The following is a 17307-nucleotide window of genomic DNA, read 5'->3' as shown; positions in this document are numbered from 1 at the left end:
TGTCTCCCATGGTTCTACACTAGGTTTCTTCATTTTTCAAGTGTGGCACAACGATGTCACTAAAGTTTCCTAGTATATTTCCTGGAATTGCTCATGACAACTTGCTCACAGTTTGAAAAGAGATGCCTCAGCTGGACTTGGGCTGTACTGCACTGTGGAAGGGTCCAGGGAGGGTACTAACCTCTCTTTCTTCCTATTAATTCTAGGCTCTATAAGCTATAAAAGGCTCCATTTTTTTCTCAAGGTCGCAGACTTAGAATCCTTCCTCATTCTTCATTTGGAAATCAAATGTTTCTTCATACAGAGTGCATTACAACTTCCATATACCTCAAAGTCTATCTGAAAGATTGCCTCAGTTCCTAAATCCTGGGATGGCATTTCTTTAAAGCCCTGGGAGTGAGATTGCCTACATAGAGGTAAGCAGCAGTAAAGCCACTTTGCAGCTACTGTGCCAGGCAGAAAGAGATCCCACAGAACTCCTGTTCCTGGCCCAAAGATGTCATGCAAATGTCTTTGGCCCCCTGTCCCTACACAGCCCCCCTAAATCCTTCCTATCTCTTGAAAACAGAAATGCTGCAATTTGACTTCTTTTGCAAGGGTCTTTCACTGCCATTGAGACAGGCCTACACGTTACGCAGACATGACTGTGACACAGAGCTTTTACACCCCAAAAAAAGGCCTTGTCACTCAAGCTCTTTTGGGGAATTTTCAGCAAAACATCATTTTTTTCCTAGAAAAAAATGCTGGTTTGTTTAAATTTCAGATGCTTCTGGGAAAATGTCTACCAGGTTTCTGATTCAGGTTTTCAAAACATCCTATTTGACCTTTTTTTTTTTTAATTGCTTTTCAAATTGCTTTTTGCATTGCCAATGTAACTAAATTGATGTCTAAAAATTAAAAAAAGTTAAAATGTAATAAAATGTTCTAAAAAGAAAAAATGAAATAGCTCAACCATTCCAAATCAGTCAGCCATATTTTTCTCTGTTTACATATTCACAAAATGTTTTTAGATTATTGACATTTTTAACTGACTTGGAATGTAATTTTGTAACACCACAGTAATGGGGTAGGGAAATTTTTCCATACACAGACCTTCTTTGCCATACAGGGATGAGCAGCACACACTTCCTTCCCTCTAGTCCTTTGTATGACATTGCTAGTCATTTTAGCTTCTTTAGTGGAAATGCAATATCTGACAAATTCCAAATCAGAATGTCATTAACCATTTTAAGCAGTATATTATCCTTATTAAAAAAACAAACAAACAAACAAACACAGGCTTTCTCAGTGATTTGGAGCAATTTCACTCGATTCCCTGTCTCTGTAGCACAATATCAAAGAGTCCAGCTTGAAAGAATTCTCAAAAATCAGTACCTCGGTGTTTGACATTTTATTCCTGGAGTTCAAAGATGTTTTAAAATGCTTCTGATTGGTCATAAGAAGATGGATTACACATGGTGCTTGCCTTCGCCACTAATCTGCACCTTTTAAAATATTTATCTGATCAATATTTATCAAGATGTATCTGTTTTAAGCTGCTTAGCACTGCTAAAATACAAATCATTGAAATGGCTCTAAGAAAAACTGCACATCCACAGGAGCAGAAATTATGTAGATAATAATAAACAAGCTGCCGAGTCATTGAATTTGGAAGTATTTATTAGTGTAAGGTATTTCTAACTCGACATGGCCTTTAGATATAACACATTTTCTATTTACCTGTCTATTATATATCTCTTTGAGATGAATGTAAATGTATCTTTATTGATCTATACCACGTGCCATCGCTGGCACAGTTCCACAGCTGTGAGCAGGTCTTCAGCGCGCAGATGTCTGCTCACATACAGTATTCTGTCCATGACAGGGCCTTCCTCGTCATAGATAACCACTGAACTGAAAAGCTGGCATCCTGATTAGTGATTCTCCTCACCAATGAAGAACGTAGGCCGTGATTTGATAATCAGGTTCTAAATTAAACAACCCAGTCCTGCAAAGCACGCCTGCCACTACTGATATAAGCAGGCTTAGTCAAACAGGTACAGATTTGCAGGCCTGGGCTTCTGCCTCTGCCTCTGCCTCTGAGAGAACCTGTGGGAGGACTGATGAGCTCCAAGAAATAAGAACTGCAACTTCTAATTTCAACTCTGGCATAAAACCCACTGCTGGGAATTGAATCTCAGCTCTCTGCCCTGACCAGCACCTGGAACCTCTGGAGGGAAGCTGTGAGGGCCCACTCCAGTTTATTGGGAGCTAAGGAATTCATAAGACACTTTGAGGTGTGCCCTGTGTCTTACCGACTTCCAACTTGCATCTCACAACCTGCCCTATCTCGTGAAGTCAGGTGCCTAATTGTTTCTTCTAAAGAACAAAATAAAGCAAGATGAAGCAGGGGAGGGTGGTGCAGGAAATAACTGTGAGAGGAAATCTCAGTATCCCATTCTATACAAAAGCCTCCTTCAGGAGATGCAAGACTGGGACCAAGTTTCATTTCAGTCTGAGTCATATTCAGGGGAGCTGAGTTATATTCAGGGGAGCAGAGGACTAAGGTCACTCTGCATGGGAGAAGCAGGTCCCAAAGCAAAAGCAAAGAGGAAGAAGGCTGTTGAAGTGGTTCCACATGGCAGGAAACAATTATGATGGAGAGACAGCAAGTGGCACAAAGAGAACAATGATTGCCTGGGGAAGCAGCTAGGGACTTGCCAGAAGAGGGTAATCAAGGACTCCAGTTCTGCTTTAAGGGACCTGCTTTGTTTCTGTATTTCACATTCAACAGTCATCAGTTAACATAATCAAGACTAATAGTCAAAAATGGGGGTTTAGTACTACATACTGCATATCAAAGAGCGCTGGATGTCTAATGTATGCAGCAGCAGAGGAGGAGGAATAAAGAAGGGAATCTGTCAATTTAGGTTTCATACTTCAAACAGAGAAAAGCATTACAGTGGGCTTGTAAGGAATGCTGATTCCAGATTTCAGCCAGAAATAAACAGTAAATCAGTAGCGACATATAAAAGAATAAACTAATTTAGTTAGTGTGGAACTCACAAAATACTGTTCTTTTTCAAGGCTTCTGACATGCCCGATTGCCCCATCTTTAATGCTTTGGCTCAATTATTTAATAAAAAAAGATGTTATTCATTAACAGAGGAGCACATTTGTCTCGTGACTGCCATTCATCATGATTGTTATCATACTGCTTTATTATGGTTAGCACATGATTTCTCTTGCAGAATCTTTCTGGAGATCAGTTTTAACAGTGTTGGCAATGGGAGTATCAATATGATATTCAGGCAAATGAACTTTCTAACTCGGTAAAAATTAATGGTAGTTTTGACAGATTTCTATTCAAAACATTAACCAACTCCCTCAGACAATTAATTACTGCAATAATACTCTGAAATGTTTTAAAATCTCAACTCCCTAATTTCATTACATAAATCAGAGAAGGCAGTTGATACTTCTTTGTCATTTACCTATTACCACTACCTGTTCCTTTTTTTTCCTTGTCTTACATTTCTAGAATTGCATGTAGTGTCATTTCTTCCAATTACTTGATATATTTCATTCTCATCTTATTTCCACAGCCTAGCTCAGTATGCTCAATTGTATTTGGTTTTGCAAGACTGTTATCCATCCCACTATGCTTTCAATCCCTTTAGAAAAAAAATCCTTTTCATTTTAGACTTTTAGTTCTGACTTTACTTATTAATTCACACTAGTAATGAAATCTGTTTCCGAAAACTTCTTAACGTTCCCTAAGGTAAATGTTTTATACTTTCCATTCACTATTAAAGGTATCATATGTTATAGTCTCCTTTGGAGCTCAAATTTACTAGGAAATTAAGTTATCTGCTACCTGAAATATCTAATCCTCTGTGATATTGCAGAGCTTACACCTACTTTATACCCAAACCATTTCTAAACAAGCTAGGTCAAGTACCGGAGCCAGTGCCATATTCTGCTTTGGATACCTGAGTTATCTCTAAGTGTATTTCTATATTCCTGTCCAATCACTTCAATAGAGTCTATTGACCCCCTCCATGAGTGTGCTGGGCAAAAGCAAGGGACAACTAATGAGGAAAGGGCTAGACAGAGGCATCTCTGCAGTATTGTGATTGTACCCACCACCGTGGTCCTTATGGGTGTCAGTCATAGCAGCCACTCCCTTAATATAGGAGCATGGAGAGAGTCAGTCCGTGACAGGAGGGCTCTCAGCACTGGCAGTATAAGGAGGACTGCTCTATATCAAGACAGCTGAAGAGACTGTAAGGTCATGTCTATTCTGTTTCTCAGACTTTTCTAACAGGAGGGAATTATTTTTTTCCTCTTAATGGTAACACCAGGGCTCTATCAAATAACGACCAGTGGAAGCAAAAGAGTAAAGGAAGAGGAGAGAAACACCGTCTGAAATTGTTTGTTAAACCAACCAGTTTCCATCCTATGTTGTGGTTTAGAAGAAGAACTCAGAAGGAACCATGATGTGTAATTCATGGTTAAAATTTGACCCCGCTATTTTGAAAGTAGCAAACACATCCATCAGCACATTATTGTTTCCCAGGCATCTTGACAGGGAAGAACTTGCAAAAAAGAAATGAGGTGAGTCAGGAATCAGCTAAAGGCAGCAATACCCTGTTCTCTTCATGAATTCTTCAGCTTTCCTATTCCTTTTTCCTACAGATGGATGGTTTGCAGTATATGTGCTTTTCCCAGCCATTATTCAAAGAAGCAACTTTTCTCTTGCACTGATTATTTTCTCTGTATACATTTTTAAAACCATCACTGCATGTTAACTGCTCATCTGCTACAATGTTTCAAAGCGGTACCTCAAGAAGTTGAGACAGTATAGCACAATCCCAAAAGTTATATGTTAAATGATCCTTTTCATCCACAGAAGATTTCAGGAATGGCTACCCCTTAAAAGAACATAATGTATATACAAGAAAAACAGACTATTTGATGGTTAAAGAACCACAGCAGATTCCTATTTTGTAGCTTAATTAATAACAGGCTCTGAGTTTTCTCAAGAAATTCAAGGAATGGCAGTCATACTCTGTGGAAGTCACCTGTGTAATTATTTCTGGCATCTATTACATTTTCCATTATAACTTTCATATTCTCTCAAACCATTTTGCTATGCTAAGGGCATCTTCCCTTTTCTAACTGGCTGTAATTTCACAGCAGGATGCATTTAGCAGATGAGAGATTAATTTCATATTCTCTAAATTGTGCTATTTATTGGGAGCACCACGAAGTGACCACTAGGATACCTGGAAGCTCATTCTCAATTACAATATGTCCTACACTGATTTAAAAATTGATTCCAGTAAAGCTGGCATCTAAATGACAACTCCAATTAACTGATATGTTTCAAATTACATAAGATATGTGAAGAAAATAGACCCAAATTTGAGGCAGACATTGGAGGACACTAATCATTTCATTATGAATAGAAATTATTCTAATAAAATACATCACAGGTTTTGGGATCAAAGCCATAAAGTAAATTATAGTGCAAATTAGTTCCCCAGTTCTCTGTCACTCACAAGAAGTAGAATGCTTTTTAATAAATGCTGAAGACACTGAAATGCAATGAGGCATTACATTATTATTTAAATGCATATTGTTTAGATCATTTTATGTTTTAATAGAACAGTATTTTTGCTGATTCCAAATCTTAGGTCCTTTCCCTCTTGCAGAAAGATGAGGTCAGTTTTTTCAGCAGCAATGCTATGTGCATCTTCCTTTTTACTCCTACTTGTAGATCAGCTCCCTGTGGTCACCAAGGAAGACCTGGTTAAATCAAGGTCATTTGGTGGGAGAACTTTTCATTATGATTCAAGGCCTAAACATTTCCCAGAACAAAAACACTATGCCTTGCTGACTACTGTGAATTCCTATGTTCATCTAATTGCTGCTGAAGCTGAAGAGGTGATCCCTGAGGCAGAACAAATGGAAAACAATCCCTATAAAATCAAAGGCCATGATACAGAAAATTGCTTCTTTCACTTCCTTATGCCATATGACCATATATGGCATATATATGACCATATCCAAAGTTGTGTGCCACTCCCTCCTTGAACATGGAAACAAGTGACGACTTGAGTTACCAGGATGGGCAGTCTGACAGAAGTTAACATATGTGTTTTGATCACTAACCGCACTTAAAAGTCTTCACAATAGAAAACAAATTTGTGGGTTTAGACACTCTAAGAAACAAAACAAAAAGAACTTGACCATTCTATTTTACCTTATTTTTTAGGTGAAGGGACATTGGAGGGATTATTACTGGTTCTAAGGAATGCTATGTGAGTTTGTTTGTGTGTTTACGGAAGTTATGCCTTTAATAGCTTCTCAAAAGCAAAAGCCAACAAGTAATGGAAGAAGTCAATTGGTACTTCAGTCATAAAATGTTTTATTATTGTGTTAATATTGCTATTATGTATAATTTACCAATGCCACTACTGAAGGACTTTATGTAACTGTAGGAAGGGAGGAAAGAATAAAATCAAGCACAATAACTGAGAGAAATATAATTTATGGTAGAAATGGAAATATGGAGACATTACAAGCACTTCTATAGCTATGTTGTCTGAAGAAAAAAGGAGGACACCACACTGCTTGCCTTGAGTGACTTTTCTTGAGAAGAGTTAGGGAGCAGAGCAGATCTCTATGTCCTTGGATAAATACATCCTACAGATATCTGTGTCCTCTATCACCTAGGTCAGTACAGAAGTACAGCGCTGACTACATAAATATTCTTAGATTGAAAGGGACTAGTCCTCTACCTAAATATTCCCTAGAGAAATCCATTACCAGTCTTTTAATTTGGTGTGACTCTGTTACCTTAATTTTAAAGTTTGAACATTAGAGCTTATTGATTTAATTTTATTGTGACCTTGACTTAAACACTGTATATCTCTGTCTTTAACTTTTGGGGTAAAATTGCAGGATAGAGTATAATAATAACTTGCTCAGGTGTGTGTTTGCTCACTCATCTTTATAACAAATTCATATAAAGCAGATACTTTAGTCTATCAGATTGTATTAAAGAGCACTGAGGGCATACACAACCAGAGATGAGAAACTTGCAAGCCACATAGCTCTGTTTTCAAATCAACATGTAAGTCTCTTACTTTCCATGGATTATTCAAGAAGTGGCCTGTGTTTATGGCATAATAAAAAGCGGCAGAGGAGATTATAGCTTTACACTGAATTTAATGTTGCCATTTTCTGATTTTTCCTTTTTATTTTTTTTGGAGGTGCCTAACCACTAGTCTGTAGCGGACAGATGAGTGAACTTTTGCCTTAAACACTTCTTGGTACATAAGGTGCAAGCAAACCATAACCCCGGACAAGCCATCTGTCCCCAGCGGAAACAGGACTGAGCTGCTGCGACCCCTGAAATGGTCTCCCTGCGACCACCCGGGACACACCGAGCCTGCACTGAACCACACCACGATCGGGCAGAGACTTTGGGACCTGGACTGTAAATTACTGCTGCTTAGCACAACTTCTATAAAACTTGCTTAGCATGAGTAGCTAAACTTGCTGAAGCCTTAGGCCGCACTCCCTAGTTCAGTGAGAAAGGGCCCCAGAGCTGGTGCAGGTGGGAACGATAAGGGAGTTACCAGCAATTTGCATTCCTGTGCACTGCTGAAACAGTGTTAATTGCTGGAATTACCACCTCTTTGTCAGGACCTTGAGAGACAATGGTGGGACCCGAGGAATGCAGACACACCTGTCAGCAGAAACAGCAACAGTAAACGGCCTACCTAGGGACAGTGATGAGACCCAATAAGGAGCAGGAGACCCCAGACCTAAATATTACTATTGGTCTGAACTACAATGTGAGGGGTGGGAAACTTAATTTGAAAAAACTGTAATTGCCCAGGGATTTCTTTGTTTGGGGTCCCTCGTCAAAGGCACCCACCTTGAGCTGTAATTTGAACGGAGTCAGCAGAACATCATCGGCCTCGGAGTGGTGGTAGCTAGCTTCTTCTCTCCTTTTCCAACTTCCTCTATCTTTTCCCCTTACCCTTTTTCCCTCTCTCCTTCGCCTTTCCCCACCTTTTCTCCCCACTTCATGGAAAATAAAGTCAAAAGGCTGTACGATATTTGACCGGTTTTAGCATCTTAATCTCGTCCTTGGGATCGTAACGAAACCCTCCCGATATTGGATCGGGACATAGTCTTAGTATTCTCTCAATGCCTTTCTTACAGAACACCAAGACACCAAGAATCTTTAATTACTTGTGTAGCACTGAAGCTTTCACAGTGTCCATTTCTAGCTACAGAGGGAATGTCACATCCTCCTGCCTGGACAGTTCCTGGCAGCTGCAATCATATGAAGCAGAGCTTGAGAACACGCCAGCTAGGCACGCCAAGAAAACTTCATGCAAATGGAGGTTGTAGAAATCTAGTGGTACAAATAACTCCCCTCCCTCCATCCTTCTGCATCTGGCCTGGCATCACAACGCATGCTTCTCGCCTTCAGCAAAGGGTCCAGGCCAAGGCCTGATCCAAACTCCTGGCAGATTCTGATGGTCTTATGTCCAAGCCTGCACTGAGGTGATATCAAGCACTCAGTGCTGCTTATGGAGAGCTAAGGTTTAGTGCCACAAGTTAGCGCTTGGTAAATGGAGATGCAAATTGTAATGGGTCAGTGCAGCAGTCTGTCATTGTGAGAGGTTTACAGGAAAGCTGCTTGGAAATTATAGTAGAAAATGCCAATTCACTGAGCCAGGAGACTTCATTGAAAGCATCTAGGCACAGCAAACCAAAACAAAAAATAAGCCCCAAATCTTTCATTTTCTGTGACAAGAAGCACTTTTTGGTCCCTTGTTTTATGTGTATGACTTGTGTGAAAGCAAGTGACATTAATTATTGCTAAGGAAAGGACATTCTCCAGATAAGAATGTGAAGGTGTCAATTCTTCAGTTATTGAACTTTCATCACACTACAAAGCATGAACAAAGAAAGAGACAAGACAACAAATCAGATATCACACTCCTGAAGCAAAGACAAATTCCAAAGCATCAGTAAAAATGTTGCACTGCATCTGCCAGAGAATACTTAGAAAAAATATAAGACTCGTAAGAGAATTTTGTGGTGCTTCAGGAATTGTGAGCAGATTAAGCAGCACAGTTTCCCTGGTTTATAGGTATACATCCCATTAAACAGAAGCACAGCTACACACTAAAATTGAAATCCATAAATCCATACACTAAAATTTAATAGTCAGCAATACCAAATGCTGACATTGTTCTCTTAGAAGTACCAAAAGAGATTAAAGCCAGAGCAGGCACTTTTTTTTAAAAGCTATTTTCTAAGAGATGCCTCCGTTGGTTCTAGACAACATTGCACAAGCATAGTATATGGGCTTGGATCAGACTTTTAATACGACTCATGATACTGAGTTTGCTCACATGCGCAAAACCATTTAATACTATGGGTCAGTAGTGTGAATTCAGTCTTACCACACATATTCAGAGTAATCCCATCTTTGCCTGAACTAGTGTGTGAATGAGAGGCCAAGCAGATTTTTTTTTTTTTTTTTAAGTTTAACCAGTTTTACTTCTTTTCAGGAAGGAAACAGTTGGTTTCTGCATGCCTTTCACATGACAACGTTTGCTTCATTATATCATCTTATTTCTCTGAGAAAACTGAGCCTTGAACAGCTCTGAAATCTATTAAGTGGCACAAGGGACTGAGCTGTGGGGCTAGTGGTACATAGACTCTTTTATGGGCTGCAAACAAATATTCAGGAAGGATGGAACACCTGCTCCCCATACTTCTCCCATGCACTGCAATATATTCAAACACTTTCCAACAGAAAGACCAAAACACTTAGAAAACAGGCAGCTCATCCCTGTAAACATGAAGAGTTGAGGAAATAAGCCATACAAGGTTCTTCATCTCCAAAAGGAGGAGAAAAATGTGTATCAGACGGATTTCTGAATGAATGAATAGGGGAGATCCAATTATAAGGAATATGAGAAACATCAAGGACTAAGGGTCAGAAACCCCTATCTTAGAAGGCAACAGACAGTGCAAGTGAAGATCTGAGGAAAATAAGGCCTATTAGAAGGAAAAGAGGGCACAGGGCCTTGTAGAAGTACAAAGGAGTGATAGAGCTTCTGGTCTCACCCCATCTGCTCTCATGCAAGTGTTATAAACATGAAAAAGGTTTCAGCAAAGATACTCCAGAATCTTAAAGAGCATCTGGCTCTTGCTAGGAAATTCGCAATGCCCTCTAACCAATGAAATATGGCCAGAAAGGGAACAATTATTCCAATGAGAGTTTTACATATTTATCTCTGAAGAAATTATATGAGTAAAATAATTTGGTAAGTTTTATTCAGATTTTCAAATAAGCTTGATAGAAATGATTCCATATTTTCACCACACATTTACTCTTTGCTGACACTTTTACCAGCTCCATCTATAAACTTCACAAAATTTCTAGGTGTCTAGCACCTTGCTGCTTCTGCCTCCTGTGCAGTTTTCAGCAGGCTAGGAGCAAAACTGAAATAACGCATACTGGTAAAACCTCTACATACAGCAAATAAAGACTATGAGAAAATAAACTATTTTCAAGACCTATCACAGAGGTAAAAATACGCGTTGCAAATTATTCACACTATATTAGTGAGACAGTGTCAGGAACAGAATGATGCTGTAGTGTTCCATTCTGCATAGATCTTACCACTCCTATTACACACTGACAAACTTCTACTGTTTTATTTCTCATTTTATTTCAATAAGATTTGCCAAGCAAAGGTCTCAGACAGGGCCTCAATTCAGCCAACTGAGAGGACTCAAGGAATTTTAGCACATGTGGTGAAAGCTCCAAATCCATCAGTGCCAATGAAGATATTGAGCCATTTGACACTTCATGGTAGCTGGAGCTGGGAAACCAAAAATATTGTCACCACCAGTAAAACCAATGGAGGGAGAAATCACATTCTGTACTTACATAACTCTGTACGTGGCTGCAAGGGGCTCCTCAAGGGGGGTTATCGACAACCACTGCATATCCAATGCATTACTCGTGCTTTGAATCTACAAACTGATCATACAATCAAAATTAATGAGACCCACAACCTCAATAAACTTATAATGCGTTGTTCAGCAATGTCCAAGCATAACAGTTAAAAAGGCATTTTTTTCACATCCACACAAGAAGCACTATAAGCCCATAAGATATTCATGTGAATCAGCATGCTATACTGCCAGGGAAGGATGTCTCACAAGCATTCACTGAGCTGATGTGACAGACTGTCTCATTAAAGATACAGCCACTTCACCAAGGACAATGAAACTGTGCATCCTCATGTTGACATTTGTTGTAAAATAATGATAAGCACTGCCATTTTTTTTCTGTTGCTTGATTTTGAGGCGTGAGAAGGGGGAAAATATCTAGGTACAAACACATAATTATGAAATCACTACCAAGCTTTCACTGACTTTGACAAAAGTTCCAAGAAACTATAAAAGCAAATTTCCAAAAGACAATGCATTTTTGATTACATTACACATTAAACTGAAGGGAACAATATTCTTCAAGTGTCCCAACAGACTGTATAAACCAAATTCCTCCTTAATCCATAGAAAAATATTTCATCCATCCTCTTCTGTACTTGCAGTTTGAGAGTATTCTGCATAATTTTACTTTAAAAAACTTTAGAGCAGTCAGGAGGATAAAGCACTGGAGTAAATTGTCTTCGGAGATGGCAGAATTCCCATTGCTGAAAGCCTTTAAAAACACATTGAACAAATATCTCTCAGGAATACTTTAGGTGTGTTTGATCCTGTCTTTGGGCATGGTGATGAAGCGAGTGACTTCTCAAGGTCTTTTTCAGCTGTAGAGATCTATAAAATACACTAAAATAATTATGCAGCAAGTGGGAGCACAATTTCTTCTATTATAGAAAAGAGAAAAGAAAAACAGGTCATATTTCACTGCTCAAAACTTTCAGTTTTTTTTTAATAAAGATATAAAAATATGCAACTTATTTGACAATGACAGAGTATGCTCCCTTCCTACCCTGCCCAGTGTGACACAATGGAGGCGTTTCCAAAGGTGATCTCAAATCCTAAGACCTAGCATATATGAGAATGATTTCAGTTCATCAGACCTTGAAGCACTTGTGAAAACACCACTTTTTGTGCTAATTATTTCAGTGCCTCTGAAAGGGCAGCCCATCAGCTTAAAAAAGCTGAAGACCAAACAGAGCAATCTATCAAATCAAGTCCAATGGCACTCTTGTACAACAAGAACATACCATAGGAGCACATCTAGACCCACATCATGCTGTTCTGACTCAGGTAAGAAATCCTGTTGACTGCAGAAACGTTGAAGTTGTTTATTCAAGCATGGGAGGAAGATTTTTGATAGTGCAGAGCTTCCTGATCTACCACTCTAACAAATGCCAGGATACAGTGACAGGAAGTCACAGACAGACAAGATGTTGAATCTTTTAAAATACAGAAGTAAAATATGGCCTTTTCTTGGTAACAACAATCAGTTTTAGGAGCTACATACCCAGATACATGCTGAATTTCCCAATATGAAGTCTTTGAATCAAAACAAGATGTCACTCTAAACTATAAACAATAGCTCAGCTAGAGTTATTGGCATGATGCAGGAAAAATTGGGTTGCCAGGTTGATATACAAGAGGTCAAGACTAGCCAATCATAATGATCTGTCTGGTCTTTCCATTCATGAACTGACAGTTCCTGAAGAGAGCTCTAGAGATCTGCAAAGATTTCCATTTCCAGGACCTCAGCAGCAGCAAAGGATACAGAAGGTGAGGAATGGCATTGCTAAATGAGATATTCAAACAATAACAGCCCAGAGGGAAAATCTCTGCCTTGAAAAGATCTATGGAAGTGCAGGCTTCTTTTCTTCTAAGTGTCTATTTTCAAATATTACCTTTTGAAACGGTATTATCAATCTTTAAAATTTGTAACTGAGGTTTTTTTGTTACCCAGAGCGTTTCTAATGTTTTAGCTGAAATTATCACAGGTGCTAATATAGAAGGATGAGGATTATCCGAGCTGGCTTCAAGGAATACAAATGGTAAAGTACTCCTCACAAAGAAGGATAATGATACTCATAAATGAAAACTTTGGAAATTAATTGCTTGAAAAGTAACAGCCTGCCTTGCAAATGTATTATAAAGACGTGATGCTTCCCTTGTAGCTAGCAATTCTGATTATTTCTCTTTGAGATGCTGTTAGACTAATGTGTCTAAAAGACTATAAAAGAGAATACAAATGGTGAAGTGAGGTATTTTGTAAATGATCTATGTCACCACAAAATGAATGATTCCATGTATTTCTTCATACCCTACTGGTTTTTAGCAAGCAAAAACACTTGCTTCCCTTCTGTTTATGTGGGAACAAAGATTATGTAAGTGGTCCTAGAAGAGGCTGCAGTATTTCGTGACCAATAACAATGTAGGTCACAAATTAAAATTATATCAATCATTAATATAAAATGTACTATTACTGCCAAATATACAGGTTGAATAAACCCTCAGGCTTATGCTGAGTGCTATAAATACTAACCTTAACTTTAAATGTGGGTTTTGAGAGTTGTATCTGATTTGTGCAAATTAAATACTAAGTGAAATAAAGTTTTAATGAACGTAGCTGAACACTGCCCATAAGGACAGAGTCAACCAAAAAGCATGTACAACTTCATTTTTAAGTTTCATTATTGTATTATTTGCCTTTCTTACAAACCATTAATGGGGATGAAAAAAGAGCACTTTTGTGTTCTGTATGGAATTATTCAAGTAATCGGTGTGCGTGTCAGAATGTTAAATAACGTATTAAATATTAATTAAAAAACAAGCTTTCTATTTTATTTTATTGGTAAAACTAGTTTTCACTGTTCTATAACCACGTCCTTTAGATATATTGTCTCAGTTGGTAGCTGCTGAATCTGAACCTATCCGGCTTTTAACCGTGCCTTATAATTATAGCAATTGGTCAGAAAGCATCCACTTTCCACATCTCAGTGGAATTCTGTCGTTAAAAAATCATTCACACAGCAAATTGGCAATCTGACAGCTCAGAAAGACTGGTTTGAGTTCCCTAACAGAGATAAGTTGGTGTCTTGGTTACCTCTATTAGACAGTAGAAGATTCTCCCTGTGAAAAGGGTAAAAAGGAAGAAAAAGGTTGACATAGATCAAGGCATTCAGAGCTGATATTCATATTAAGTTTCTAGGTAAAACATATATGACCTGGATGGGAAGGTCAGCACAGCTGAAACCACAGTTAGAAAGAATGCAGACGTGGCATTGAATCTGCAGACCAGAATCAGGCCTCTGGAAAGTTAAGAGTGAGAAAGGCCTCTAAAATTGCTAATATGAACAGTCGTGAAATACAGAACATTATGAGAATAAAAGAAGTCCCTGACACCTGAGAATTCGTTTCATTCTATTGGATACTGATCCAAAACCTATTCAAGTCAGACACTGTCTTATTATTGACTTGAATAGGCTTTGGATCAATGACCTCTTTGAAGAGAATCACTTTTTAGGCCTTAATTCTATGAAGAATTCTATCAGGGCATTATGATAAAATTATATTACCATCACTAAGAATATCACCTGATTTAAGAGAAAAAAAATCACAAATTATGTATAGTTGTTCTCTAAAAATCCAGTTATTTCAGCAGTTATCATTCCCCACTCCAGGGGAAAGGGGAGCACAGAAAGGATGTAAGAAAACTTGCTTTCTCCTCCAAGAGTAAAACCTTTGTCACTTTTAAAAGAAAGTTCTTTGACCTAGGAACCTTTGACTGAGAACCTAGGTTCCTGAGAAACAGAAACATAAAGATAAGAAGGAAGAATGCAAGGAAAACTCATAGCAAAGAGATAAAAGCCAAATAAAAAAATGATTCTTGAAATAAGAGAGGAGTCAGTTCCATTAGAAACCAAAAAAACAACAACAAAAAAAACAGATAATGTGGAGCCAGGATTTAAAACACTGCCCATGGTTGGTATTCCAACTCAGAGATGAAATGTGAAACAAATGAAATTTGAAACAAATGTATTATTAGAGAGAAATGTTAACTCAGCAAATGAAGGCTAAATAATGGAGTCCTAGTCCTATAGATACTGGTTCTTCTCTAAAAAGAAGTAATAGGCTAAGATTTGTACATTCACTAGACTGTACCGATAATATCTGTTATACAAATTTTCAACCTTTGATTAGCAGTGAATAGCAGTGCCTGTGAGATATGAGTACTATACAGTAAATGCTCAGTTATTTATTCCATATTCAAGTTTTGTAGTACTGTGTAATATTTCACATTATCCTTTGGGATAAGTCACCTTAAGCCCATGATCACCACAAATAAGTTGATCACCCCTGTGTCTGGTCTTCACCACTAGTCAGTGAAAAGTACCAGCAATAAAATGCTTCTCTGCCTGTATCAAGAATGCTTGTCCAGCTGACAGCTTGAGATGCAATCAAGGCTCAGTGGAGAGGTATTTCTTCCTGCAGGATACACACTGGATCACCAAATTGTGGAAGAGTCACTCCTCAGTGAGTTGTTTGTAGATAAGTCATGGAGAGAAGAGCACACCTCATCTACCACGTGAACATCTCAGTCTACAAACAATGAGGAAATCCTTAACTTAGCAGGACTGTCAAAGCAATCCTCCAAATAAGCAGAAGGTGAATAATCTCTGGAGGAGAAAACATGAACAAGAATGGAGCCTGTGAGGAAAGCTGAGAGAGAAACCGACCACAAAAGCCAGCACACCCTAACAGGAAGAGGTTGTCTGTGACCACAGGTCAGATGACATGGAAGTTTGGCATGGGTTTGTAACAACAAGCCATGCCCTTATTATGCAAATAACTTATCCCCAAAACCAGACATACTCGTCATGAGGGCACATCTTTAAGGCATCCCCTATCCAACCAGGTGGGGATTCCCTGTGAGACACAATCCAGCAAAATCTGATGATCTCCACCTCCTTTTTTTTCTGAGACTCAAGGTCTTTCCAGCCCTTGTGTGTCTCTTGCCAGCTAGCAGTCTCAAAGGCCTCCAGCCTCCTGTCTTTTACTGGGAGATCCCAACCTAGGTGGAACAGTTCTCTTTGGTAGACACAAAGACCAAGGCACATCACAGAACATCATAGCACTGCATCCTATAGGAGAGGTAATCCTTAAAGCTAAAGGAGTGGGGCACACTCAGGGGTGCCCAGCTACATGTATCTGAAGGATAACAAAGAGTATTGCCCTGTACATCCACATCTGAGAGTTGGATAGTTTGAATTTCTCCCAGGAGTCTGCAACAACCAAGAGAATCTCTAGCAAGCAGTAAGAAGAGTAATCGAATCTTACAATGAAATCCTGAGGCTTTGCATAACCATGAGCAAATAATTTGTGAGTATCTTTGACATAAAATCTAAACCAAAAATAAGATCCTGGAGATTCTTGGTCTTCTTTATAGGAAAGTGAAATATTATCAGTTTTGATATGACATTATCATTTCTTTCACTCATACAGTGTTTTTTGCTAGAATATGTTTCAGAGGCTTTGCAGAGCTGAGGTCAGGAGCAGAGGCTGGAACAGGATTTGATCATTTAAGATGTAATGGGTATCAGTGATGTCATAGCAAATTTTATTCTCCTTACAAGTATGAGGTTGAATACAGAGCCCTTGATACACTGGCTGCAGTTTACGCAAACTAGCATTTGTATTAAGGCATATTTTAAAAACACAAATAGCAAACTTATTTATGGCTTTTAGAAACACAAGACCTCAGAGTCTAGAGACATTCAGGAACTGAATGGGGAAGATCCAACTCAGGTAAGAAATGTACAACTGGAGTCCAATGCTAGCAGGGGTGCAAGGATGTCTGAAAGCAGAGTCACATCCTGCAGAGCTGTCTAAAACCACAGTGTTATCAGGGACAGGTTACATGGCGTATCAGGATCAGGATGTGTCCCCAGTGAACTAATACAGGTTCTCACTGTATGGAATTATTAGATGCATAACTTTATCAAGGCCTGTTTTTCCTAGAGGCAACCCAGCCCTTCACTAGCTGAAAGTCAATACATAAGCCCACTCCTTCCTTGTTAATTCTTGTTAAAGTGAAGTTAATGGTATTGAATTGTAAGAAAAATTACTGCATCATATTAAAACTCAAAAACAGAGAGAGGAAGCTGAGAAGTATTGAGACCAATTTCTCCTGTTGCTGAGTTTCACTTAAGGGTGAATTCACAAGCTGACAAACAGAAATATTTAAGCAACATTTAAGAAATATTAAAGCAACACCTG

At 38.6% G+C, this 17307-nt stretch overlaps 1 long non-coding RNA gene across 5 annotated transcripts in view; it reads right to left on the bottom strand.

Moving 5' to 3' along the window:
* Positions 1 to 17307, bottom strand: part of LOC112984584 (uncharacterized) — a 181950-nt gene that overhangs the window by 107220 nt on the left and 57423 nt on the right. For all 5 annotated transcript variants that reach the window (XR_010388489.1, XR_010388487.1, XR_010388488.1 and 2 more), the window contains exon 2: positions 10976 to 11068. This is a non-coding gene — a long non-coding RNA (uncharacterized LOC112984584). The remainder of the gene's footprint in view (positions 1 to 10975; positions 11069 to 17307) is intronic.

Source organism: Dromaius novaehollandiae, chromosome 3, assembly GCF_036370855.1.
Source record: "Dromaius novaehollandiae isolate bDroNov1 chromosome 3, bDroNov1.hap1, whole genome shotgun sequence".
In the NCBI taxonomy this organism is placed as follows: domain Eukaryota; kingdom Metazoa; phylum Chordata; class Aves; order Casuariiformes; family Dromaiidae; genus Dromaius; species Dromaius novaehollandiae.
The sequence above is the reverse complement of the archived record's forward strand: the minus strand, read 5'-3'. Positions and strand labels throughout refer to the sequence as shown.